A 27,263-nucleotide genomic window follows, 5' to 3' on the forward strand; every position below is an offset into this window, starting at 1 on the left:
TGTTATTGAATGTTGATGATTTTTTTACGGTCCATTGAACTATTGATTTGGGTTTAATTCAACATCAGGCAGTCTAATTTCTAAAGCAATATGGTTGCGACTTTAATATATACAGACTTTTACTCTGGCATGCATATGGACATTAACACTCCAGGTTCTGTCTATCTTAGAGATTTAAGACCCCGCAAAATTCACACATAGAATGAACCTTATGGTGTGTCAAGTGAGGCATGATTTCGGCCCTAAAAGATTAAGAAGTGACTTTCTAAGTGAGTATCATGTTAACCATATAGAATTTCCCTAATTATGACTTTTTATCACATGTGAAATTTGATAAACTTTCTATCGATATAAGATTTGCCCAAATTCGAAACCCGAGTAAGAAGTTAAGGCTAATTTAAGTCTGTCATAAAACAATGTCATTTTAGTACTTAACGCATCGCGGAGAGGGTCTATTTGACAATTGTCAAATTCCAGTGGAACTCCGCAATAATGGCATGTCGGAGAGGAGCCCAATTTCTCAATAGTGAATTTCTAGTATCTTAGCACGATTGTGAAGCATTGCGCTGAAGTTCTAGGTCCCAACCACTGGGACAACGTGATGGCTCCACTCGCGGTGACTCCCAGATTCCCATTTGTCAATTTCCAGTGAGCCACCGCAATATTGGCGCGTCGTGGTGGCCCATAAATTTGGGTTCCCAGTTCAATTTTTTTCAGCTTCATACAGAAGTTAAAAAGGGCACTTTGGACTTTTTTCAAGCCTATAAACCATGCAAACACCAAATCAAAGTCATTTTCAAGCATCCTATGAGGATTTTTTTTCCTCAAGTTTTCTCTCATAAAAAACCCTAAGTATCCAAAACCTCTTCCAAGCATCTCAGGAATCCACTATGAATTTTCTAAATAGAGTCAAGATTCAAGGTTCCCAAGTCAAGGGCCTCAAGAACCCTCATTCAAGAGTACGAATAGAGTTCCAAAAGTTAGAGTTCATCCAAAGCTTCTAATCCAAGGTATGTGGGGTTTTGAACAAGGGTAACCCTTTCACCCTTGTGCCCAAAGATTTGTTTAAATCATTATTTTCCTGAAATCTATGAGGTTTTACATGAATTTGAACTAAGGTTTTTCACTCATTATTATTGAATGCATTATCTTGATATTTCCCATAAATTGAGTGTTAAATGGCATGATTTCTGCATGTTTTCTTGAGAAATTACAGCTAGGTCTATACCCCATGATTTTAATCCTTGAGAAGTCAATAGTTGAAATGTCTAAGATATTAAAGTATATGAGTATGTTGAGATTTTGAGACATATTATAAATCTATATGACATCTATTATGCTTTTGGTGAGTTTTATCTTGAGATTGAATTATGGGTTAGTAAGTCCTACTTGAGACTTGCAATTTTATGAACTCTTGTTCTATAAGCACCCATGATTTGAGTATTTTGAGTTCTGTTGAGAAATTATTTGACCTAATGGTCATAGAGTTTTGAAATCCACTTTCTACATGAGATTACAGATTTGATTATTGGGTTCGTGGTGAACCATGAGATTATTTCTAGAAGTGAAATTTTATGAGATGAGCACAAATAATCTAAAGGGAGTAGTATTTAGCATCGAGCGGGTAATTTACTATGGTTTCTTACCCCAAAACTACGTGCCATCGTAGGTTGGGCCTGAGGCCGAGTTTATGATTATTATTGGGCCTAAGGCCAAGTTAATATTAGGCTCAAAGTCGAGTTTGTTTAGTGATCACTAGACCTAGGTTATACTCCATGGAAAAGAGTATGACGCTACTCCCCAACATGGGGTCTCTTCCTTATAAGGATAAAATGTTGGACTCCATGTAGCTCGCATAGTTTATGTCAATTAAAAGAACCTCCCTTGCTCTTTAAACTTCGAGATCAGTACTTCCTTGAAAACTAAAGTATTTTCCCTTCCTATGAGCTATTTTCCTAATGGTAAACTTGCAAAATGGTTCCCTGACTAAAGCATTTCCTTGATATGAGTTTTTTTCTCTAAACAAAAATATTCTTCCTTGATATGTTATTTTCCATGAAGCTTTGAGATAAGTTATTTCCTTAAACTATAGTATCTTTCCATTGAGATTGAATGATTTTCCTAAATCTTGAAATGAGATCCTTTCCTAAAGTGAATGAAATGCCTTCAAGTATGTTTCAAAGTTATATGATTGTGAATTCCAAGTATTTGAGTGTAAAAGAGTTATGAGATCTTGAGCGTTAAAGAAGTTCTACTCTCCATGAGATATATGAATGATTTAAAAGTACTGTTTAAAGTTCCCTTAGCATTTGAGGATTGAGAATAAGAGATGATTTCTGATTTCAACGTTAAAGTATGATGAATCATGAGATTTGTGTTACATGTTTCATCTTGCATGACTTATGATCTTTACATTTTATACTTGTTCAAGCCATGTGAGTCATCCTATATTCCATGCATAATTTGATAGAAGAAGATTGATACTATTTTATACATATGCATTCACCTCATATACTTAGTACATTCCCAAGTGCTAATCCACATATACATCTATGTGCTACATTATCTCAAACTATAGGTGCAAAGATCTATAGTGCATGCACCTATCTAGTGAATTCACAGCTTCCAGTCAACAGGTGATGGGTCCCCTTTTTATTCAAGGGCTCGAGTCAGTGATACAGTTGAATTGTGTCGTGTTTTCTTTATTCTATCGTATTGAGTTAGAGTGGTTGAGAGTTATGACCCAGCTACCTATAGTCAATACTAGTAGAGGCTTTATAGACAGTCTATAGGAGTTGATGCATTGAGTTTCAAGTTTATTGTAATAGCAGTGTTGTAACCTTGTGACTTCAGTTTTGTATTAAGCCAATTCATAAGAGAGTTATTTTTACCTTCTTCTTTAAATTTATGCACTTTGTTCAGTTTCTTATGAGTTATGCCAATAGAAGGGTTAGCTTCGGTTCACTTATGACCCTAGGCATCGTGTGGTGTCCCGAGGGGTGATTTTGGGTCGTTACAAACTTGGTATCAGAGTACAAGGTTCAAGTGTCCCAAGGTGTCTATGAAGCTATGTCTAGTAGAGTCTTGTAGAATTGTACGAATACATCCGTACTTTTCTTTGAGAGGCTACAAGGCATTTAGGAAATATCTCTATTCTTTAGAGTCTTAGTTCGTGATATAGATGCGCTTACGTAGATCCCCAACTTCCTCTATTCAGGCCATCTCCGCGTTATTTTCTAGGTATCATAAATAGTTAAGCTTGAATCTTGACAGATAGTAGTGGGATTGTAATCGATTTAGAAAGTATCCCATAAATGCTTTTGAGTTCCAATGACTGAATTACTTTATTCATGATTCATGAAAGTCGGGCATTAAGCCCAAGTCAGAGGTACTTTCAGATTCCTCCTCAGAATCTATAATGTGAAGCTATGCTTTGTTACCCATGTATTATTCTTGAGATATCATGATTAGTAAGTTCCAATTCCTTCCCAGATAATGTTCTCAAATTGGCTAGCAAGAAGCTTTAGAAGTCACACAAAGTGGCTCAATAAGTGCCTTTTGGTGTATTATGAGTACCTTGTATTTAAAGTTTTGCCTCACTATTATGAGTCATATGAGTGAGATAGAATGAGATGTGTATTCTTAGATCATTTAATACTGTATGTTAAGTTTCTATCTCTTGCAATATGTAACCTTATTATCATTGTGTTTTTGAAAATAAAAATCAAAGTCTAGTGAAGCCGTGTGGGGCTTTTTTGATTCACTAGCATAGTTGCTTTGTTATTCATCTCATTTTCATGTTCAAAACACAAAACTAAAGTTTAGTAGAGCCGTGTGAGGCCTATTTTGATTCACAAGCAACGTGTCGTACATTTTGTTGTTCTTGTGTTGGTTAAAATTGGAGGTTTAGAGTTATAGTAACAAGAAAGATAGTAAGGGCCATTTATTAAATTTATATGCACATATGTATAGCTATATTTTGTTTCATATATTTGGGCTAATAATGAAGTGTTATGTCTTGCCTGTTTGTTAGTGAGAGGTGAAGAAGGGGTCATTAGTTAAGGGGACATATTGTTTGTTTGAAGTATGAAAATTTATTGATGACAATTGTTGTACTTGAAAGTATAGGTTATTGATGGAAGTAGTCAATGGATGGGTGTTGTTAAGTTAGGCATCCTTGAGATTTGTAAGATAGAGTTTAGTCGAAACATATAGAGCTATGAGCTAAGTTGGGGTTGTAAAAGCAGGTGGATAGTAATGACGTGTTGAAGGAGGATGTGTTAATGAATTAGGAATAGATGGGCCATGTGATTATGATCGATTATTGTTGATTACGAAGTTTGAGTGGGCCATGTGAAGTTTCAGTTATTGTTGATGTTTTATTTTATAACTTATGAGTGAGATTAGCACTAGACACTAAATTTTGAATAATTGGTAGTCGTGAAAGAGGAGGCAATGATTTCTTTTTTAATAGTACTAGTTATAGGGGAGTGATCTAATAGGCTCGGACAGTGTATGCAAGAGCTTAAGTTTGTTTGATTCTCAATCAAGTTTAATATTATATGTATGATGTAGAAGTGCACCCAAGGTGCTATCGGGCTATTATTTTTTAGGATTACTGCGTGTTGTTTGGTTAGTAGTAATATTAAGTTGTTTGATGGGGCTAGTGAGAGAATGAATGATGCCCTTGATAGCTGAGTTAAGGAGTTGTGAATAAAGATGGTGAGTATGATTTTGATTCTCTTGGTTTAGAAATATAAGCTTATAGGCGATGTAGTGGTAGGCTATAACATCAGTTGTATGGACCGTCAATAGGATTGGAGGTACCCATTCTATACATTAAGTATTAAATGATGATTATTGGGGCCATAGAAGGATGATGTGTCTCAGGAGGTAGTATTATCAGTGGGTGTTACGATTTGAGGAGTGAAGTGATTAAATGTGATAGGGAGCAGTAACAACTGACTGAGGACATGACCCTGGATAGGAAGATTTTGAGGAAAAGTATTAGGAAAGAGGGCTAAGGGTATGGATGAGTCGTAGTCAGTAATTGGGTGGACTTTGTTGTCCTCGTCTTGGCAATGTGCAATTTTTTGTGAATGTCGTACCTATGTCATTTTTATGGTATCTTATGTTTTTGATGTTCTTGGTCTACTGCCTTTTTTCTTAAGATGGAGGTGTATCGGAAGCGGACTCTCTACTTCTCTAGAGGTAGTGGTATGGACTGCGACAATCTACCCCCCACGGTCCCACTTATATGGTTATATACTTGGTTTGTTGTTATTGTTGTTGCTATTGTTGTTGATTTTTTACGTTTTGAAGTTTAGTCATTCAGGTCAAGTTCTTCTGCTCATATGCATTGTTATATCCCTGACTCTAGAGCAAAATGATTACAGCCAAACTAGAATTCATGTGGTGGTTCGCCGCCTTGGAGTGATGGCTTAAGTCTAAGGGGGAGATTGATGCTTGACCCAATCTCATTTCAGCACTTTCAATTGTCCTATTACCTGCTCATGTTTTATGTTTCTATTCCGTGATCTTAATATATTTTCATGCATATGATAGAGAATTATGTACTTTCCTAGTTCCTAAAATGAGGAGTTCTGGTTCATTCGGTAGTCGGGATCACATCCCATAAATTTTGAACTCCATATTTAGGTCATGCAACTCGTGACTTAAGTACTCGAGCGATACTTTTAGTGATTTATGAAGTCCAGATTTATATCATGTATGTCCTTGGGTTAGACCGCTTTTATAAGTTCATGATGTTAAATACCTTAAGCCTCAATTGAGTGCCAGGTAGGTACAATGTCTCTTCATGCTTTAGGTCCTCATGTTCTAACTTTTCAGCGACCTCTTCCTTAGGTCGTGATAGATATAATGAACAGTGGTGCCGGTAGGAGAGAGTAAATGGGTCGTGTTGGAAAGGATAGTCGTATGTAGGTATTTATTCTTGGGTCCCTCCTATCCAAGAAGCTCAAGAACCCTTTTCTAAATTTTAAAGCTTTTATGTTTATGACTTTTCATGATTCATGTGAGTTGAAATTGATGTTCATGCTATTATTGAGTTGTGATTCATGTTTGTTTACAAGGTTTTCAAGGTTTGACCCTAGTATGTGGTATTCATGTGATGTTCATGATAAACCCTCTTCAAGTTGCTTATTAAGTGGTGTGTTGATGTCAATTAAGTGTAGAAATTGTTGAATAAGCAAAGCATGCTCCTTATAAGTTTGATAAAATGCTAATGTGAGGGAATTAGAGCCATTATGGCATGTTGTCCAGGAATCCCTAATTATGTGTAAGCCCATGAATGCCAAGTGGTTGCTGAAAAGCCTTAGTGAATGAATTGTGGCATGATAGCATGAAATTCCCCAATTATGTGCTCTTTGATAGATGCTAAGACTTTAATACATGCTAAGTGTTTGATGAGTGAATTGTAACATGATAGCATGAAGTTCCCCGATTATGTGTTCTCCGGTACATGCCAAGACTTAAATATGTGCGAAGTGCTTGATGCAAGTCCTTGTTGAATGGAGTATGATCTAATAGTATGTCCCCCTATGTTATTATATGTTTAGGATTCCTAAATATGTGAAGTGATGCTTTATTGATTGTGATGGTGGATGAATGTCCGTGGTCTTGATTATTCAAGAATGGTTATGTTTTACTTTTATGTTATCGAGTCCTGGGGGTATTTATACCCGACAATTTAGTTGTTGTCTAGAGCCGTGTAAGTTTTTACGATAATCTCAATCAAGCCATGATTCTCAGAACTCAGCCCTTCTAATCTAAAGTGAAGCTATGTATGTATTATTATACGATTTCTTGCAATTTCTGAGGTATTTAAGAGTTTAGAAAGATTCTGAGCCCGTTTAGCAAATTGCTTCAGCTATGTATACTCAGTTTTTCCTGTGTTCTTACTCTAGCTAGCAACATTCGAGGATGAATGTTTCCAAGGGGGAGATATTGTAAGACCCCACAAAATTCTCTCGTAGAATGAGCCTTAGGGAGTGTTAAGTAAGGCGTGATTCCATCCCTAAAAGATTGACAAGTCACTTCCTAAGTGAGTATCGTGTTAACCATATAGAATTTCCCTAATGTCGACTTTTTATCATATGTGAAATTTGATAAGCTTTTCGTCGATATAAGATTCGTCCAAATCCGATACCCGAATAAGAACTTATGGCTAATTTTAGTCTTAGTCGTAAAACAACATCATTTTTGTGCTTGACGCATCGCGGAGAGGGTCTATTTGACAATTTTCAAATTCCAATGGAACTCCGAGATAGTGGCGCATCGTGGAGGACCCCAATTTCTCAATAGTCAATTTCCAGTGGACTAGCGCGATTGTGGCGCGTCGTACTGAAGTTCTAGGTCCCAACTAGTTGGACAACTCGATGGCTCTGCATCGCGGTGAATCCCAAATTCCCATTTATCGATTTCCAGTGAGCCACCGCGATAGTGGCACGAAGCGGTGGCCCATAAAATCGGGTTCCAGGTTTAATTTTTTTCAACTTCGTACAGAAGTTAAAAAAGGCACTTTGGACTTTTTCCAAGCCTATAAAACCTTGCAAACACCAAATCAAAGTCATTTGCAAGAATCCTATTAGTTTTCTCTCATCAAAATCCTTAAGTATCCAAAACCTCTTCCAAGAATTTCAATAATCCACCATGGATTTTCTAAATTGAGTCAAGATTCAAGATTCCCAAGTCAAGGGCCTCAAGAACCCTCACTCAAGAGCACAAATAGAGTTCCAAAGGTGAGAGTTCATCCAAAGCTTCTAATCCAAGGTATATAGGGTTTTTAACAAGGGTAACCCTATCACCCTTGTGCCCAAAGGCATATTTAAATCATGATTTTCCTAAAATCTATGAGGTTTTACATGAATTTAGACTAGGGGTTTTCACCCATTATTATTGAATGCATTATCTTGATATTTCCCATGAATTGAGAATTAAATGACATGATTTCTACATGTTTCTTGAGAAATTACAGATGGGTCTATACCCCATGATTTTAATCCTTGAGAAGTCAATAGTTGAAATGTTTGAGATATTGAAGTAAATGAGTATGTTGAGATTTTGAGACATATTGCTGAAATTTCCAGATTTCTGCATGAGTTATGAATCTATATGCCATCTATTATGCTTTTGATGAGTTTTATCTTGAGATTGAAATATGGGTTAGTAAGCCCTACTTGAGACTTGGAATTTTACGAAATCTTGTGCTATAAGCACCCATGATTTGAGTATTTTGAGATCTATTGAGAAATGATTGACCTAATGGTCATAGAGTTTTAAAATTCACTTTCTAAATGAGATTACAGATTTGATTATTGGGTTCGTGGTAAACTATGAGATTATTTTTTAAAGTGGATTTTATGAGATGACCACAGATAATGTAAAAAGAGTAGTATTTAGCACCGAGCGGGTAAGTTACTATAGTTTCTTACCCAAAAATTACGTACCACCATAGGTTGGGCCTGAGGCCGAGTTTATGATTATTATTGGGCCTAAAGCTGATTTGATATTTGGCCCAAGGATGAGTTTGTTTAGTGATCACTAAACCTAGGTTATACTCCCTGGAAAAGAGTATGACGCTCCTCCCCAACGTGGGGTCTCTTCTTTAGGAGGACAAAATATTGGACTCCATATAGCTCGCATGGTTTATGTCGGTTAAGAGAAACTCCCTTGCCCTTTAAACTTTGAGATCAGTACTTCCTTGAAAACTATAGTAGTTTCCCTTCCTTTGAGCTGTTTTCCTAATGGTAAACTTGCAAAATGGTTCCCTAACTAAAGCATTTCCTTACTATGAGTTGTTTCTGTAAGCGAAAGTATTCTTCCTTGATATGGTATTTTCCATGAAGCTTTGAGATAAGTTATTTCCTTAAACTAGATTATCTTTCCATTAAGATTAAATGATTTACCTAAAGCTTGAAATAGATTCTTTCCTAAAGTGAACGAAATGCCTTCAAGTATATTTCAAAGTTATATGATTCCGAATTCCAAGTATTTGAGTTTAAAAGAGTTATGAGATCTTGAGCGTTAAAGAAGTTCTACTTTCCATGAGATATATGAATGATTTGAAAGTACTGTTTAAAGTTCCTTAGCATTTGAGGATTGAGAATAAGGAAGGATTTCTGATTTCAACGTTAAAGTATGATGAATCATAAGATTTATGTTACATGCTTCATCTTGCATGACTTATGATCTTTATCTTTCATGACTTATGATCTTTATATTTTATACTTGTTCAAGCCATGTGAGTCATCCCATATTGCATGCATGATTTGATTGAAAAAGATTGATATTTTTTATACATATTCATTCACCCCCATATGCTCAGTACATTTCCAAGTGCTGATCCACATATACGCCTATGTGCTACATTATGTCAAAATATAGGTGCAAAGATAAGCGCATGCACCATATCTAGTGAATTCACAGCTTCCAGTAAGCAGGTGATGGGTCCCCTTTTTATTTAAAGGCTCGAGTCAATGATACAGTTGAATTATGTCGCATTTTCTTTATTCTGTCGTATTGAGTTGGGGTGGTTGGGATTCATGACCTAGCTACCTATAGTCGTTACTAGTAGAGGGTTTATAGACATTTGTAGGAGTTGATGCATTGAGTTTCAGTTTTATTATAAAAGCAGAGTTGTAGCCTTGTGACTTTAGTTTTGTATTGAGCCAATTCATAATAGAGTTATTTTTGCCTTCTTCTTTTAGATTTATGCACTTTATTCAGTTTCTTATGAGTTATGCCAATAAAAGGGTTAGCTTGGAGTCACTTGTGACCCTAGACACTGTGTGGCGTCCCGAGGGGTGATTTCGGGTCGTTACAAACTTGGTATCAGAGCACAAGGTTCAAGTGTCCTAGGGTGTCTTTGAAGCTGTGTCTATTAGAGTCTTACAGAACGGTATGGAGATATCTGTACTTTTCTTTGAGAGGCTGCAAGGCATTTAGGAAATGTCTCTATTCTTTCAAGTCTTAGCTCGTTCTATAGAATGATTCTTTATGCGCTTACGCAGATCCTCAACTTCCTCTATTAAGGCCATCTCCACCTTATTTTCAAGGTATCAGAAATAGTCAAGCTTGAATCTTTATAGATAGTAGTGGAATTATAATCGAGCTAGAAAGTATCCCATCAGTGCTTTTGAGTACCAATGATTGAAGTACTTTATTCGTGATTTATGAAAGTCGGGCACTAAGCCCAAGTAAGAGGTACTTTTAGATTCCTCCTCAGAATCCATAATGTAAAGCTATGCTTCCTTACCTACGTATTATTCTTAAGATATCATGATTAGTAAGTTTCAATTCCTTCCCAGATAACGTTCTCAGATTGGCTAGCAAGAAGCTTCAGAAGTCGCATAAAGCGGCTCGATAGGAGCCTTCTGGTGTGTCATGAGTACCTCGTGTTTAAAGGTTTGCCTCACTATTATGAATCATGTGAGTGAGACAGAATGAGATGTGTATTCTTAGATCATTAAATATTGTGTGTTAAGTTTCTATCTCTTGTAATATGCAAGTGGGTATGTTTAGGTCTCATCAAAAATTTTGAGTGATGTACTAAAATTCCTAGTCAGGCTTAAGTGGAAAGTGATGAACATTGATGACGGTGTGCAGCCTTGGGTGAAGGAGAATATAAAGGGTGAGATATGTGGCATACAAACAAGATTTGATAATCTTAAGTAGAGAATCAATTAAAAACTTGAAGGTGTACGAGCCCTAGATTTGGTAAGTATCCATGAGAAGTTGTCTACTTCATGGTTGCCATAGGAAATATGGAAACAAAGTTATTCCCAGCTTTTTTTTATTCCCACAATGCTCATTATTGATGAGATACAAGTTGAGGATATGGTCGATATTTAGGAAATGAATGGCAAAGAAAAAATTTAAAGTGGTTGATGTGAGAGTGAGTAAGAGAAGAAAGAGGAGTGAGAGAGACAAGATGACAGCACCCTGGGCAGCTAGCCAATAGAAATTGAAGGACCATTTGACTTAGGTTCATAAGATAGTAGTAGGAGCTGGTAGCTCCCGAATGGATGAGACGATGGTTGTAACTAGGGTGCTATAAGTGGGGGTACAACTTTGACTCTTGAGATTCCTCCATTATTGAGTGCATCAACCACTGCTGGTGCCCACATTTATTTGAGCACATTGGCGACCATTGGGGCTACTATTGCTAAGAGTGGGGCATAGTATGAGGCCCTTCTTTAAGAGACGTCATGATTCGATGTTTAGGGAATCCAGGTATGTCTTCACTCCTTTGTTTGGATATGTTTTATTAGGTTTTATTAGCTACACACTGGGGATAATGCATCTTCTTTAGTTAGGGATGAGGGTATAACACCATCATGGGTTTTTGTTATCGTGTTTCTTTTTTAATTGATATACTGTCTTAGTTAGAACTCGAATGTAGGTATTTTTAATGTGTTTTAGTGTGTTTGTGATGTTCTTCCATATTGTGTTATGTGTGTAGCTTGGAGTAAAATAAAAGAATGTGGTGTAACCTGATTTGTATAACCACCTTACCCATTTAAATGTTTGATTTTAAAACAATGACCCTCCAAATTTTGTGTTATGGTGTAGTGTGTGCATATACTTAACTGTAACTAATGTAGGATTGAGACATGACACTATAACTTATGGTAGGATAGCCTGGCTGGTCTAATGCAAACTAAATAGGTAGAAATAGAGATGAAAGCTTCGAGCCATAAGTGAGAAAGGGAAATTACCTAGTCGATGTGTGTTTTGCATTCTAGAACTTTCCTAGTTAGTCTTGTGACAAGATATAGGATAGAAAGTTTTGAAAGGATCATAGGCCATGTTTGAACTAGTCACTTTATCCTAAAGATCCAACCAAATGAAATAAGTATCCCTTGATCCAAAAAATTGAGTCTTACACTGAAAAAATCTTTGGTTAACCCATTTGCCTTCCTATTTTCAAATACAATGAACCTATTCTTTCCCTGGTCCCTTCTTGGACTTTATGTCCCTCAAGTCAGGCAAATCTTCTAAGTTGAGGGTGGATATCATAGGGCTATGTAACTGAATTCAACTTTGTCAAAGAAAGTTAAGAAAAAAGAGCAAAAAGTGGGTGCAGTATGAGCAATTTGAATAAGTATAAATAAGAATCTGAATTGAAAATGTTACCACACTCCAGCATAAACAAAATAAAGAAAGAAAGAAAAGAAAAGAAAAAAGGGGAGAAAACAAAAGAAGCTAAGTAAGTGAAGCCAAGAATAGTGTAGTGCCAAGGAGGAATAATCACTGAACCAAAAAATTATCCTACCTACCCCCAAGCCTACATTATATGCCTTGAAAAGACTTATTGTGATCCTTGCTCGACTATTTGAAAGATGAAATATAGAAAATAAGGGCAAGACTATGATATCAAAAGCACATAGCCTAACTTCTTTGTGAGAGTAAGAGATTTGACGCAGTCTCATTAATAGATATTATTGCATTATTACATATACAGAGTAAATAGGGAATTCTTTAACATAAGGGAGAAGGGGATGTAGTCAAATTATTTCTTGTTTAGGTAGTGGAATGATTGCTACGCCAGGGTGTCTATTCAAAATGTAATGCCATGTCCTGATCCTGTTCTATTAGAGTATTTTCATTGCATATTCACTTCAGTGAGTTTCTTCTTGAAAAGTTTTGGAGGGTGTTGAATTCTTTGATGATTTGTAGATGTGGTTGTGAATAAGTTTTAAAGGAATAAAGGATGTGTAAGGGATTTTATTTTGCTCTGGATTTAAGTGTCTAAGTTAAAATAGGATTGTTGTTTCACTAAGGACACACAAACCTTCTATCTTGAGGATGCCGATGTGTCATAGAATTATGATGCTGAAAACAAGGAACTTTTGATATACCAAAGGTATTTTTATCTATATATGATGTGCTTGTTGAAGTTTTATAGAAAAAAGGGTTCGAAAGTGTAATACCCCGCATGTTTCTAAGCTAGGAAGTGAATAAGTATTCCTACGTATGAAATCTCCTATCCTGTGATTCATACTTGAGTACATGACTTACAATGAATATCCTAGTGATAGGATAGCTTATGATGCATTAAGCATGTTTATATGAGTCACTCAAGGTAATGTAAGCTAAGAGTTTTTGATTCCATCAAGTTTTAGTATTTGATTTTGCAAGGGTCGTCTTTGAATGAGTATAACTCGATGTTAATGTGGTATATTGGCTGATTTAGACCCACCAAATTGTAGAGAATCGAATTAGCTTTCCAACGATACCAAGCCTTAATCCAATACCCGAGCGAAAAGTTATGCCCATTTTTGTGAGAGACAGTAAGCATAGGCGATTGGTTAGGCTCCGCCCAACCCAGGCATAGGCGATCACTTGGGCACCGCTTAAGCCAATTCCAGGTGTCAAAAACACTCTGTCTTGAGTTATTTTAAAGGTAATTAAGTCTTTAAATACTCCTTACACATCCCTAAACTTAACCCTACAAAATATATAGCCTCTAAACATATTACAACCCTATTTTCATCTCAAAGCTCATTATCCAAGAGCACTAAAGGAGAAAAACAACTAGGGTTGCAATACTAAGCTTGAAGATCCAATTTCAAGGAAATTCCTCCATCAATCATTTCCTTCTAAGGTATGCGTAGTGTTCATCTATGGATTCAATTCGTTCATAGAGTTCAAGAATCAATCTTTAAAATACAAAAGCTTTGTTGATTTTGGTAATATGATCATACCCATGTTGATGCTTGATTGTTTTCCTATTTTTCATTATAAAGTATGATTTCTATATTGTTGGGTGTTGATGATCATGTCGTTGATATTGGGTGATTCCCAAGATGGAATCTTTATATGTTCTTTTGTGAATTCATGATATCATATGAGTTAGAAACATGTAAATTTGGTTGTTCATTATTTATAATTTGATGAATTCACCTATGCTTAAGATGTGCATGTAAGGTGTTTGATAAAATGCCTAAGGAACTAGAAAGCATGCAATATGGCTAAATTGTGACTAAGTGAAGGATTTATGATATGCCCTTACGTTCCAATGACTTCTATGTTGTTAATGTGCCTTGTAAATGTTGTTGGAATACCCATGAACTATTCTTATGAGATTATGCTATGTTTACTTGTAAATCCTACTTATGAAAAAGATGTAAGATAACCATGAAATCCACAGGAACTTCTATGCTATTGGTATGTGTTGCCAATATGATTATGCATTGAACATGATATTAAGATTGTGCAAGTACTTCCATGTGATATGAAATCCTTTCCATGCAATACATTGTTGATATCCATGCTAAGTATGAGATCCCTACTTATGATATTATAAATTAAGGACTCTACTCTTATGATCAAGTCAGTCATGTGTGTCAGTTTCCTTCTATCGAGTCCTGGGTGTACTTGTACCTGAAAACTATAGTTGTGTACCTAGATCCATGTCATTTTTCATGATATCCAAACTCAAGCTATGATTCCATAGACTTCAGTTGGTCATGTGACTCAGGAAAACCTCATGATCTTAGTCAATTGTAAGATATCAGTAACATTCCACCAGTCAGCGAAATTCAGTAAGATTAAGTCATGCACAGTCAGTTATTTATGTCTAGTCCCTCTAGTGGGAGTAGAGGTTAGCACCGAGTGAACCCAAGGATGGGAACTCACCTGCCAGTTCAGGGTGTGATTCTTAGTAGCAATCCTTGTGTTCCAGAACTACGTAGCCAGCGTAGGTTGAGATATCTTAACCCATCAACTCAGGGTTGATGAGGTGGCTTAACTCGTCAGTTTAGGGTTCCAACCGTTCTTATTGAGTACCCACCAGATAAGGGTCACTCAAAATTGTCCTTACCAGTTGCGAGGTATTGACACCCCTCCAATCGGGGCAGAGATTAGACCCCAGCTTAGCCATAACTACATACACGGGGCATGTCGCTTAAATACTACTTCCTAAAGTTTCAGTATCAGTCTCAGTAAAAGAACTCAGATAGTTCTTCAGATTTTAGTATATACAGGACTGTCAGATATAGTTATTCATGTTATCAATTTTAGTATCAGTCAGGACAGTTATCAGTAAACCATGTATTAGCTTACAATTCATGCTATCACGTATTCATGGTCCCAGTTTCTATATATCTATGCTTGCACTCCCACGTTCATATTAGTCAGTCAGTGTTGTTCATGCATGAAACCCTTTATGTTCAGCCTACCTTCCTCGTATACTCAGTACTCTAGTTGTACTGACGAATTCGCGCTATGGTGCTTTCTTTTCATGTTACACCATAGCTTTCGAGACACGAGCTCCAGCCAAGCAGTAGTAGTAGCGTTCCAGTCGCAGAGACACAGTGAGTCCTCATTGATTCGAGGACAATATGATCTAATTCATTTATTTATTCTTCAGTTTAGTTTTACAGAGTTAGTTGGAGACATGTTCCTTCAACTCCTTATTCAGACAGTTTAGAGGCTTTCAGATTTACTTTCAGATTTACGTACAGATTTAATTGTTTTGGGTATTTTTCCCACATGATTGTATTCAGTTAAACCTTACGGCCTTACAGTTCCATGTATTCCGCATTATTATATTATGATTTGCAGTATACAGGTACAGATATTAGTCATGGGTTAGCTTGTGGTCCCTCGGGGTCATGAACACCGTGTAGCATTCCGGTTCAGCAAATCGGGGTGTTACAAATTTAGTATCAGAGCCTAAGGTTCAATAGAGACCTAGGAAGTCTGGAAGCCACATCTAGTAGAGTCTTGTACATAGGTGTGTTACGCGCCACATTTATGTGCGGGAGGCTATAAGATGTTTTAGGAACAGTCCCATTTCTTCATTATTCATGTCATGCTAGTGAGCATAATCACAAGTTAAAATCTCAGTCTAATCCATTCTTCTCTTATTCCAGACCATGCCCCCAAAGAGAAGAAACCAACTAATTCCTCAGCCCGAAGATCCTTTGGGCGAACATGTTTTCCATGCAGAGTTTAGAGCCGTATTTACCACATTTGCTCAGTCCATGGCTGCACAGAATGAATGGCCACCAGTCATTCCAGCCAATCAAGTGGCCACTCCTAAAGCAGCTAGGGTTCGGGACTTCACCGAAATGAACCCTCCATTTTTCCATGGGTCTAAGTCTGATGAGGACTCTCAGGAGTTCATTGACCAAGTCCAAAAGGTCATTGACATCATGGGTGCTACTTCTATTATGAGTGCTGAGTTAGCTGCCTACCAGGTATAGGATGTTGCTCATGATTGGTACAAACAGTGGAAGTCTAAGAGGTTAGATGATACAGGCCCTATTGAGTGGGAGGAATTTGTTACGGCCTTCTTAAACAGATTCTTCCCCAAGAGCTGAGAGATGCCAAAGTTCTTGAGTTCATCAACCTCAGGCAGGGGAATATAACGGTTAGGGAGTATTCTCTCAGATTTACTCAACTATCCAGGTATGCTCCTTATGTGGTTGCAGACAATAGAGTTAAGATGAGTAAGTTCGTGTCAGGGGTCAACGATAGTGTGGTAAATAAGTGTAGGTCTACGATGCTGATCGGTGATATGACCTTAGAAAGACTCATGACCCATGCCCAAAAAGTAGAAGAGCAGAAGTTTAAGACTAGGGAGAGGCAGAACAAGAGAGCAAGGTCAGGTAATTTCAACTTTGCTCACCCCAAGTCAGATGGAGAAAACCGTTCACAGTTTCGCTCCAAGTCAGCCATTCCAGCTCCTTCCTCTGCCAGCACTCCAGTGCTGAAGTTCAAAGACGGAAATATAGACAAAGCATCAGGCTATAAATCTCAGGGCAGTGTTAGCAATGCCCGAATAAATCCCCTTTGTCAGGCCTGTGGTAAGAACCACAAGGGCATCTGCAGAGCCGATAGTGATGTCTATTTTGGTTGTGGCAAGCCAGGCCATAGGATTAGAGAGTGTCTGTAGTTAAGTCTTTAGGGTCAACAAAATCATTCTACAGCTCAATCCAGTCGCTCGAACCAGCAGGGTGCTATTTCCAGTGCTACCAGCGGGCAACGCCCAAACAGACTCTATGCTCTTCAGTCCCGACAGGATCAGGAAAATTCTACTGATGTCGTTACTGGTACGTTATATATTTTCCATGTTCATGTTTATGCTTTGCTAGACCCAAGTACATCTTTGTCTTTTGTTACTCCATACATAGCAGCCGATTTCGAAATCAGTCCCAAAGTCCTAGCAGAGCCCTTCTCAGTCTCTACCCTAGTGGGTAAAACCATCATAGCTCGGCGGGTATACACGAACTGCCCGGTTATGATATCTCAAAAATTCACGTCAGCAGATTTAGTGGAGTTAGAGATGACTAATTTTGATGTCATTCTTGGCATGGATTGGCTTTATTCCTTCTATGCCACAGTCGACTGCAGAAATAGGATAGTTCAGTTTCAGTTCCCCAATGAGCCCATCCTAGAGTGGAAGGGTAGCATTTTAGCGTTCAGGGGTCAACTTATTTCCTACCTTCGGGCAAGAAAAATAATTTCTAAGGGGTGTATGTATCATCTTGTACATATTAAAGATTCTAGTTCTGAATATCCCAGGCTCAAAACAGTCCCTGTTGTTAATGAATACTCAGATGTTTTTCCTGAAGATCTTCTAAGCATTTCTCCCAAAAGGGAAATAGACTTCGGCATAGACCTTCTTTTGGATACTCAACCTATTTTTATTTCGCCATACAGAATGGCACCAGCAAAACTCAAGGAACTGAAAGATCAGTTGAAGTATCTCTTAGATAAGGGATTCATTAGACCTAGCATTTCTCCATGGGGTGCGCCAGTATTATTCATACGCAAGAAAGACGGTTCTCTCAGGATGTGTATTGATTACCGTCAACTCAATAAGGTCAAGGTCAAGAACAGCTATCCTCTTCCCAGGATTGATGATCTATTTGACCTACTTCAGGGTGCCAGTTACTTCTCCAAGGTAGACCTCAGATCAGGCTATCATCAGCTCAGAGTTAGAGAATGTGACATTTTGACGATAGCTTTCTATACTCGGTATGGTCACTTCGAATTTTTAGTTATGTCATTTGGTCTTACCAATGCCCCAGCAGCTTTTACGGATTTGATGAACCGTGTGTTCAAGCAGTACTTAGACATGCTTGTCATAGTCTTCATATATAATATTCTGGTCTATTCTCACACAGAGCGTGATCATGTAGACCATCTCAGGATTCTTCTTCAGACTCTCAAGGATCACCAATTATTCGCTAAGTTCAACAAATGCAAATTTTGGCTAAGATCAGTATCATTCCTTGGGCATATTATTTCCGGTGACGAAATTAGAGTAGATCCTCAGAAAATCAAGGCAGTAAGAAACTGGCCCAGTCCTGTATCTCCATTAGATATTAGGAGTTTCTTAGGTTTGGCTGGCTATTACAGATGATTTGTCGAGGGATTTTCTTCTTTTGCATCTCCCATGTCCAGATTGACTCATAAGAAGATTAAGTTTTGGTCGTCAGATTCATGCGAGAAGAGCTTTCAAGAGTTGAAGACTCGACTCACCTCTGCTCTAGTTCTAGCTATTCCAGATGGTTAGACAGTTTTGTAGTCTACTGTGATGCATCGAGAGTGCGATTAGGTTATGTCCTCATGCAGCATGGTAAGGTCATAGCCTACGCCTCCAGACAGTTAAAGCCATATGAGAAGAATTATCCTACTCATGATCTTGAGTTAGCAGCGGTAGTTTTTGCCTTGAAGATTTGGAGGCATTTTCCCTATGGAGTTCATGTAGATGTCTTTACAAACCATAAAAGCCTCCAGTATGTCTTTTCCCAGAAAGATCTCAATCTCCGCCAGAGAAGGTGGTTAGAGCTCTTGAAGGATTACGATATGAGTGTTCTTTATCATTCAGGCAAGGCCAATGTTGTGGCCGACGCTCTCAGTCGACTCTCCATGGGTAGTATTTCTTACGTTAAGGATAGTAAGAAAAAGATGGCTCAGGAGATCCATCAGCTTACCAGACTAGGCGTTCGCTTAGTAGATTCTGTAGAGGGTGGTATATGTGTTCATAGTAGTTTAGAGTCATCTTTAGTTTCCGAGGTGAAAGAGAAACAAGACAGGGATCCTAGCCTTGTCAAGCTCAAAGAGTCAGTTTAGAATCAGAGAGTCAAGGTTTTCTTCCAAGGGAGAGATAGTGTTCTTCGTTGTCAGGGTCGTCTATGTGTTCCAGGTGTAGATGAATTGAGGCAGTGAATTCTTGCAGAAGCGCATGGTGCGCGATACTCTATTCATCCAGGGGCCACTAAGATGTACCGCGACATGCGGAAGATCTATTGGTTGAGTGGGATAAAGAGAGATATTGTAAAGTTTGTGGCTAAGTGCTCTACATGTCAGCAGGTTAAGATAGAGCATCAGAAACCTAGTGGTTCCATGCAAGAGTTCACCATTCCTACTTGGAAGTGGGAAGAAGTTAACATGGACTTTATGACAATTTTGCCTAGAACTCGTCATCAGCATGATTCAGTCTAGGTTATTATAGATAGAATAACCAAGTCAGCTCATTTCCTTCCTGTTTGTACTTCTTATTCCACTGAGGATTATGCCAAACTCTATATCAGGGAGTTAGTCAGATTAAACAGTGTTCCACTATCTATCATCTCAAACAGAAGTACCCAGTTCACTTTTCACTTTTGGAAAGCATTCCAAAAGGGTCTCGGTACCCAAGTCCATCTCAGCACAGCATTTCATCCTCAGACAGATGGTCAAGCAGAGAGGACCATTCAGACTCTTAAAGATATGCTAAGGGCATGTGCAATTGACTTCAAGGGAAGTTGGGATGACCACTTGCCTTTGATTGAGTTTACATACAACAATAGCTATCATTCTAGTAGTCATATGGCTCCATTTGAAGCTCTCTATGGTAGGAGATGTAGATCACTAATTGGTTGGTTCGAAGTTAGTAAGGCCTCAGTCATGGTCCTGACTTAGTATTCGACGCCTTAGAGAAAGTTTAGTTGATCAGAGAGAGACTCTAGGCTGCTCAGAGCTGATAGAAGTCCTTTGCAGATGTTCGTAGAAAGGATATCGAGTTTGAGTTCAATGACTATGTCTATCTTAAGATCTCTCCTATGACAAGAGTGAAGAGGTTCAGCAAGAAAGGGAAAATCAGTCCCCGGTATGTTGGTCCCTTCATAATTCTTTGTCATTTTGGTAAGGTAGCTTATGAGCTTGAGTTGCCTTTAGATCTAGCCTCAGTCCATCCAGTTTTCCATGTCTCTTTTCTAAAGAAGTGCATAGGTGACCCAGTAGTTGTTGTCCCCATTCAGAACATTGACATTGAGAACAGCCTCTCTTATGAAGAGATTCTAATCGAAATCTTAGATTATCAGACTCGTAGATTGAGGAACAAAGAAGTCCCTCTATTCAAGGTTCTTAGGCAAAATCAACTCATGAGGGAGCTACTTAGGAAGCAAAAACAGATATACATACCAAGTATCCTCACCTCTTCCCTGCTAATTCAGATCAAGATCAAGGTAACAGTTCTCCTTAAGCTTATTAAGTTTCATGTTCATGTTTCCAGTATAAACTTGGTACCTATTAAACATTTCAAACTCAGTCATGCATTCATGTGTCAGTTGTCCGTGCATCAGATATGCACGAGTTCAGTATATTTAGTATGTCATTCATGAGATCAAGTTTCAGTTCTTCCTGTTCAGTTTACGTTCTATTGTCTTGTATCCCTTCTCAGTAATTCTCATTCGAGGATGAATGTTCCCAAGGGCAGATATTGTAATACCCCACATTTTTCTAAGCTAGGAAGTGATAATTATTCCTATGTATGAAATCTCCTATCCTGTGATTCATACTTGGGTACATGACTTACAATGAATATCCTAGTGATAGTATAGCTTATGATGCATTAAGCATGTTCATATGAGTTACTCAAGGTAATGCAAGCTAAGAGTTTTTGAATCCATCAAGTTTTAATGTTCGATTTTGCAAGGGTCATCTTTGAATGAGTATAACTTGATATTAGTGTGGTATTTTGGCTGATTTAGACCCACCAAATTTTAGAGAATCGAATTAACTTTCCAACGATACCAATTTTGCCTTAATCCAATACCCGAGTAAAAAGTTATGCCCATTTTCGTGAGAGACAGTAAGCATAGGCGATTGGTTAGGCGCCGCCTAACCCAGACATAGGCGATGGGTTAGGCGCCACCCAACCTAGGCATAGGAAATCACTTGGGCACCGCCTAAGCCAATTCCAGGTGTCAAAAACACTCTTTCCTGAGTTATTTTAAAGGTAATTAAGTCTTTAAATACTCCTTACACGTCCCTAAACTTAACCCTACAAAATATATAGCCTTTAAACATATTAAACCCTATTTTCATCTCAAAGCTCATCATCCAAGAGAACTAAAGGAGAAAAACAACTAGGGTTGCAATACTAAGCTTGAAGATCCGATTTCAAGAAAATTCCTCCGTCAATCATTAAGAATCTTCCTTCTAAGGTATGCGTAGTGTTCATCTATGGATTCAATTCGTTCATAAAGTTCAAGAATCAATCTTTAAAACACTAAAGCTTTGTTGATTTTGGTGATATGATCATACCCATGTTGATGCTTAATTGTTTTCCTCTTTTTCATTATAAAGTATGATTTCTATATTGTTGGATGTTGATGATCATGTCGTTGATACTGGGTGATTCCCAAGATGGAATCTTTATATTTTTTTTTGTGAATTCATGATATCATATAAGTTGGAAACATGTAAATTTGGTTGTTCATGATGTATAATTTGATGAATTCACCTATGCTTAAGATATCCATGTAAGGTGTTTGATAAAATGCCTAAGGAACTAGAAAGCATGCAATATGGCTAAATTGTGACTAACTGAAGGATTCATGATATGCCCTTAAATTCCAATGACTTTTATGTTATTAGTGTACCTTGTAAATGTTGCTGGAATACCCATGAACTATTCTTTTGAGATTATGCTATGTTTACTTGTAAATCCTACTTACGAACAAGATGTATGATAACCATGAAATCCACATGAACTCCATGCTATTGGTATGTGTTGCCAATATGATTATGCAATGAACATGATATTAAGATTGTGCAAGTACTTCCATGTGATATGAAATCCTTTCCATACAATACATTGTTGATAACCATGCTTAGTATGAGATCCCTACTTATGATATTATAAATTATGGACTCTACTCTTATGATCAAGTCAGTCATGTGTGTCAGTTTCCTTCCATCGAGTCCTGGGGGTACTTGTACCTGAAAACTATAGTTGTGTGCCTAGATCCATGTCATGTTTCAAGATATTCGAAATCAAGCTATGATTCCATAGACTTCAGTCAGTCATGTGACTCAGGAAAACCTCATGATCTTAGTCAGTTGTCAGATATCAGTAACATTCCGCCAGTCAATGGAATTCAGTATGATCAAGTCATGTACAGTTAGTTATTCATGTCCAGTCCCTCTAGATGGGAGTAAGGGTTAGCACCGAGTGAACCCAAGGATGGGAACTCACCCGCCAGTTCAAGGTGTAATTCTTAGTAGCAATCCTTATGTTCCAGAACTACGTAGCTAGCGTAGGTTGAGATATCTTAACTTGTTAGCTCAGGGTTGATGAGGTGGCTTAACCCGTCAGTTTAGGGTTCCCCCCATTCTCATTGAGTACCCACCAGATAAGGGTCACTCACAGTTGTCCTTACTAGTGGCGCGGTATTGACACTTCTCTAGTCGAGGCAGAGATTGGACCCCAACTTAGCCATAACAGCATACACGGGGCATGTCGGTTAAATACTACTTCCCACAGTTTTAGTATCAGTTTTAGTAAAAGAACTTAGATAGTTCTTCAGATTTTAGTATATACAGGACTGTCAGATACAGTCATTCATGTTATTAGTTTTAGTATCAGTCAGGACAGTTATCAGTAAACCATGTATTAGCTTACAAGTCATGCTATCATGTATTCATGGTCCCAATTTCTATATATTTGTGTTTGCACTCCCACGTTCATATTAGTTAGTTAGTGTTGTTCATGCATGAAACCCTTTATGTTCATCCTACCTTCCTCGTATACTCAGTACTCTAGTTGTACTGGCGCATTCGCGCTATGGTGCTTTCTTTTCATATTACATCATAGGTTCCGAGACACGAGCTCCAGCCCAGCAGTACTAGTAGCATTCCAGCCGCAGAGACACAGAGAGTCCTCATTGATTAGAGGATAATATGATCTGATTCATTTATTTATTCTTCAGTTCAATTTTACGGAGTTAGTTGGACACATGTTCCTTCAACTCCTTATTCAGACAGTTTAGAGGCTTTCGGATTTACTTTCAGATTTACGTCCAGATTTAGTTGTTTTCGGTATTTTTTCCTACATAATTGTATTCAGTTGAACCTTATGGCCTTACAGTTCTATGTATTTCGCATTATTATATTATGATTTGCAGTATACAGGTACAGATATCAGTCATGGGTTAGCTTGTGATCCCTCGGGGTCATGAGCACCGTGTAGGATTCTGTTTTAGTAAATCGGGGTGTTACAGAAAGTGAGTGTAATAGATGAAGGAAGAAAAATGCACCAAATAGTAGAAAATTACTTAGACAATGATTCATTGGGTTACATTACTTCTCATCATCCATGTCGAGGCCAAACTAATGCACAAACAAACTTTAAGGATTGAAGGGAAAAGTGTTTTTGACTCACAGGGACAAACTACTAGTCCTAGGGTGAGGCATTCTAGTAAAATAAGCAAATTCCTAAAATGAGCAATATAGTAGAAATGGTGATTGAAAATGGCGACAAGTCATAGGCTTAGAGTACGAATCATCTTGACACTAGTTCTAAGCTTATGCAGAAAAGTCTTGAAACTTTGAAGATTTAGCTGGAGACGCTATGAGTCAGGCTATGACTCGTATAGTAAACTGATCAATCATCACTAGCCATAGTTAACCCAAATGACAACTGTGATATAAGACTGAAATGAGTCATCATCAGTCAAAATAACTCGTTAACAACCTAAGTAATGCTATTTTTTAGGAAAAGTTTGATGCAACATTAAATACTCCTTTGATGTTTTACTATAAATTTATGCACTTTTTACACTTTTGACAGTATTTAAGTTTTGAGATACATTATAGATCTTGCAATTATTGTTCTTGATTTTTAAGGTTCATAATTAAATTGAGATTCTTGGTTTTCATTTTTAATCTTCATAAGTTAATCATCATGCTTTCATCTATGAAATCATTTTTTGTTCTTAGAACCGTAAGCCTTGATAAATTAACAAAGCAGATTTAGGGCAAAGTCATTCTAGATTGGTGTTCTTGCATGTATTGGTATTTGCTTTATTTTGATTGCTTTTCTAATGATCGTGAATGTTAGGAACTCACCTATATTTGATATTTGCTAGAGAGAGGTGAAGATTAGGAAAAGAAGATAAAAACATTAATTTAAAGTTATCAACCTTCATCTAATAAACTTGAGATCGAGAGGAGATAGTTAATCTGAGATCATAAAATAAGGGTATAGTTAATCTGAGATCATAAAATAAGGGTAAGTAATGATGCTCTGAGACCGAGAGGAGAAGAGTGAAATTCACCCAAACCAAGGTTAAAAGGTAGTTAGGTGATACTTAACTTGTTAGATTTTGTATGCAATGCATCGGGATAGTTTGACAAACACAAATACTTTATGGAGTAATGAAGTTAGAGGGGACACAATCCTAGTGCTCGTGTCATATTGTTCACAAACCTAATTGCTAGCAATCGCTATTGTTACTCTGATTTTTACAACCCCTCTTTATTTAATTAATTTCCAATTTCATCAACAAGATCATGATAGATTTTCAACCTATTTCTCATGGGATTGACCCCAACCTAGTTGGGTTCTATATTTGATAGATGACCACTTTATACTTTCTTGGAGGTATAATTTAGGCAACATCTGCAGCCAGCATTGGGCTTGTATATAGAGCTCATTTTCCCATTTTCCTCCATTTTTGGATCTTTAAGCTTTAGGTTTGAGCGACTCATGAAGATATTTTACTATTTGAGCTTGAATAAGCTCCTAAATCTTATATTCATTATTTCACATCGATTTTATCTTCAAAATCACCCTTTAGTCATGATTTTGAAATAGAATTTTAAGGTTTTAACCAATAAAGCTTAAAATATTTTTTTCTTAATTCGGACCTCATTTTTAACCCATTTTAATGTATTTTCAACTGTAGTCTCCTATAACCTGGGCGAATGTATTTTTAAAATAAAATTCTAGTTTTACCCCTTTCATTTTTGCACCCATTTTGGACTCATACATAATATGGGCAATATAAATATCTTTATCTTTCTTTTAACGCACTAGTGCCATATTTGAATATTGTTGATTCTAAGTCTATTTGTAAGGGAAAAGCTATGTGTTGAAGCATGTTAGATTGGGGTTTTATTATTTTAAGGTAGGTTATGGCTTAACTATTTTTAAATTGAGGTAGGTAGTTAATATATAAGTAAACTATGTTATGGGTTAGGGAAATAACCATGAGATTTATTGTGAGTTTATTATTACTGTTGTGTGCCCTTTTAGGGTCTTATATTTTGTTGTTATTGAGTTGAGATATCTGATTTTTTATGTTTCCCACGTGGGGGCTTTATTTGACACATTGACCTCAGCTATACATTTTAATGCCTCTTGGCATAAATATAATGCTCGTGTAGGGCTTTACCTCTTAATTTAGGCCTTTTAAAGCATTGGTTACCTTTTTCATGATGGAAATGGTTGAGTTTGAGGTTGATATGTTATAAATGATATCTTGCATGCAAATGTATTCAATGGTGCCTAATTTGAATTAATAATCATGAATTGCGAACATATTGAGTTAATTTCTGGGCTCACTTATATATACGGGTTTGATGGATTAAGTATCTTTGTGTTGAGATAACTTTGAGAATTACATCCCCATTCTATGCATATATATTCATGAGATACTTGTACCATTGAGGAATACTTTTTTTGAAAAAAAATAGTTATTTTTATAAATGCCATCTTTGTGAAACACAAGCTGAAGAAGGGGTTGAGATATTACGATATGAGCTATAGTATATAGGTTGTGGACCACCCATGGATCTACCTAGGAGCTACAAGCTCGTTGCATGTATATAGAAAGTTAAGTGATGATTTTCCCCATTTATCCCATCCTTTTTGCATTGCATTTACATATATATCTTTCATGATTTATTTAGTTTTCTTGATTTGTGTTAGTTTCAGTATATTTTGTGTGTATATCTATATATATATATATATTAGTTTCTATCTCTCTCTATATGTGTGTGTTTGTGTGTATATTAGAACTATTAGTGGAAATGGTGTGAGATATCATTTAGGACTTTTTTACTTGTAGGTGGCGTACTTATAGTTTTCTTATGTTATTTTCTGCTTTGCTCAGTTGGCCTATGATACCTTACTAAGTACAATTTATCATACTTATCCCTATTATTCTTTTTTGGTGCAGATCCCAGTTTGAGCACCACACGTGGCAGTTGATTTGTGCGGAGATTTAGATTTTGAGTTATTGATTTTCCCTCGAATTCGGAGATGATTCAGACCTCGTCTATCCTTATTTTTATTTATTTTTTATTCAAATACAGTTTTGGATTTTTAGTTTCCAGATATTATATTAGATGTTCTTACATTGTGTCATTGGCTTTGGGGATTTATGAAATTTCTTTTAGATTTTCACTATTATTGCACTTGTATTGGTCTGACTTCATTCTACAAGTCTCGCTTAGGTTAGTTTTTGTTGATTTTGACATTATCTTTTTTATTTTGGGTAATTGGCTTACTTATCAAGGCTGAGCCGTGGTGAGTGCCATCATAACCCATTTTTAGGTCCTGATATATCATAATCATAGATATGGTAATTTTGATATGATTTTGGGTATGAATTGGCTATCTCTGTATCATGTTGTTTTGGATTGATTTTCCAAGATATTACCTTGATTATGTATATTATCCCATAAATAGTATGGGAGGTTATCTTTAGTCATGTGCAAAAGGGTGTCATATATTAGGGTGGGGTTATTAATAAAGAAGCAGTGTTTAGCTTATATAGCTAATGTTTGGGATATATTATTGATACTACTTCACTAGAGTCAGTTCTTTTGTTAGTGAATTCACAGATGTGTTTCTGACAGACTTACCAGGCCTTCTACCTAATCATGATATTGACTTAGGCATTGAACTTGAGTCGAGAACTTGGCCAATCTCTATTCTGCCATGTCGAATAGCA

This window comes from Capsicum annuum, chromosome 8, assembly GCF_002878395.1.
Source record: "Capsicum annuum cultivar UCD-10X-F1 chromosome 8, UCD10Xv1.1, whole genome shotgun sequence".
NCBI classification, from domain to species: Eukaryota; Viridiplantae; Streptophyta; class Magnoliopsida; order Solanales; family Solanaceae; genus Capsicum; species Capsicum annuum.